Consider the following 2,738-nt stretch of genomic DNA (forward strand, 5'->3'; position numbering starts at 1 on the left):
CCTGTTGTCATTAAGCCCAGGTGCCTCCAATCAGCTCATCAGTCCTTAGTCCTCAGCTCCTGCCCTGCCCAGTCTCACCTATTCCCTGTTGTCATTAAGCCCAGGTGCCTCCACTCATCTCATCAGTCCTTGATCCTCAGCTCCTGCTCTGCCCTCTCTTACCTGTTCCCTGTTGTCATTAAGCCCAGGTGCCTCCACTCAGCTCATCAGTCCTTGAGCCTCAGCTCCTTCCCCACCTACTTTCGCCTGTTCCCTGTTGACATTAAGCTCAGGTCCCTCCACTCAGCTCATCAGTCCTTGGCCAAAGACTCTCAGTCCTCACTCCTTTTTAATCAACCACGGTGCTAGTGTTAGTCCCTGTCTAGTTCTTCTCTTGAATGTTGGTATTTGGTTTTATTTTTGTGATGAGATCCTTGTGAATGTTTGCATTTTCGGAGGTTCTTTTTCCACAGTGACAGCCAGCACACTTTAAACATATTATACCATATCATACCACTTTATTTATAAAGTACTTAAAACAGTGACAAGACCAACCAAAGTGCTGTACAGACAATATTGTGAAGACAGTTATGGACTAACCATCACTTTTCTAATTAAAATGTTATGTTGATGATGCACAAATGTTGAATGTTAATACCCATATATGAATCACTGGAATATTAAACATTATGCATTTAATACATTATTTTTTAAATCTCTACTAATTTGAATTCCTCTTTTTCTCTTAGAAAACTGGTTTGTGTGTCAGACAAAAAGTACAGTTCATTTTAGTTGTGTCTAAAATGATAAGCTGCCTTCTCCATCCATTTCATATGGATATACAGTACATTTGAACTATTCAGGGTCCAACCTTAAAAACTATTTGGTAGCAATAAAAAGCTTCATTTTTGTAAGAATTCAGTTTTTATTTATTTATTTTTGTAAAATGCAAGATAATTTTATTTTTTCCATTTCAATTATAACAGAAGAAACCAAACACAAACACTTTATGCTGAAACAATAGATACTCATATTAATACACTATATAGCCACCTTAATGCACTTTGACAAAACCTTACACACCCTCACATAGCTGAAGTGATTGCTTATCAGGCAGTGGGAGCTTGTGTCCCTTCTGCACCATAACAGAACCAAAGGCCTCAGGTGGTGACTGAAGGGGGTGGGAAGTCAAATCCAAGAGTCTGAGCAGTGTTTACAAAGAGAGCATCCATTGGCCTTTTTCCCATCTGACTGGCTGCTATTTTCTCACAAAGACACAAATTTGTTGAAATTTTGCTCAGCAGCCTTATTTTACAAACATGATGATTAAAACAAGGTGTTTTTCGTTTCTAAAGTCTTAATGTGATGGTTTCATTTTTCAGTGGTCACTCTTTACTCCACTCTGGGAGGTCCAGCCATTGTTCATGGACTGAATGAGGCTCAAGTCAGCCACATTATCACCAGCAGAGAGCTCATGGAGACCAAACTAAAGGTTAGAATATGTTAAAATAAGACTTGGTATTTCTGTAAATCTCATTTCAAACATGTAAAAACAGAACTCATTAGGAACAGAATGGATTCCTGGTTTAGATGCAGTGACATCTTGTGGCTGAACAGGAACATAATATGTGTGTGGATGTAACGTCACTGTGTTTGTACCCATAAGCTGTATATTCGATTATCAGTTTCACCATTATTTGTAATGTGTAACTGTATCCAGTTAGTTTGATATGTTGTTTTACATGTCTTACCTCTGAATAAAACAAACAAACAAAAAAGAAACAAAGTAACTAGAGGTGAAACTAAGTCAGACTGAGACAATGTTAGTCACGTTTTATTTGTTGTGTGTGTCAGGCTATTCTACCTGAAGTCCCTAGACTGCAGCATATTATCATAGTAGACAACACACCAACCATGCTACCTCACTGTCCACGTGGTATCAGCATTCACAACATGGCTGCTGTTCAGAAGCTGGGAGCCAGACCTGAGAATGGTAAGCAATGTAAAATGTGCTATTACACTCCTTTTTTTGTTACAATAGACATTAAGGCAGATTTATACTTGGCAAGATGTTAAGAAATATGTTCTCGTTGACGTGGCTGCAAGACGTTCCTTTGTCGCACAGATATTTTATACTCTAAGAGAAACTGTTGCACAGAACTCCTGGTTAGCCCCCCCACTGCAGCACACGTCATGCACAAGCTAAAACAACACAGCGACCACACGGAGGTGGAGGAAGAGAAAAACATGTTAGAAGAGGAGGAGTAAGAGCTGGTATTTTTGTTCTTAACTGAAAAGAAGCACTCATTTTTTAATTTGGCAAAGAAGAATACGCCACAGTTTTCGACAGATGGTACAGAATAATGAGTAAATTTAGGGACCACTGTCCGGCCAAGGCATACTCTCAGCACACATCACAGCCAGGGATATTGAACCTATTTCTTTTGTACACAAAAATTGTGCTATCTCCTTTCACAAGTCTTTTGACTATCTTTATAAGAATTATTTGACTGTATTTTACGTTTTGCTGGATCAGTTGTAAAGATGCTTGTATTTTCTTAAAGCCTCGTCCAGCTGCTCTTCAGCAGAGCAATTGAAGCAAAATTAGAGCAGAGTATCCTGATGCATGCTCAATAATCCAGGTAGAAAAATTTAAAAAAGTTGAATCTGGTCCTCTGGACATTCAAAAAAACAAAACAAAGCAAATCAACAAAAAAATGTAGAAACGTTTCGTCTCTCATCCGAGAGACTTCCTCAGT

Source organism: Nematolebias whitei, chromosome 6 (assembly GCF_014905685.2).
Source record: "Nematolebias whitei isolate Nwh7 chromosome 6, NemWhi1, whole genome shotgun sequence".
NCBI classification, from domain to species: Eukaryota; Metazoa; Chordata; class Actinopteri; order Cyprinodontiformes; family Rivulidae; genus Nematolebias; species Nematolebias whitei.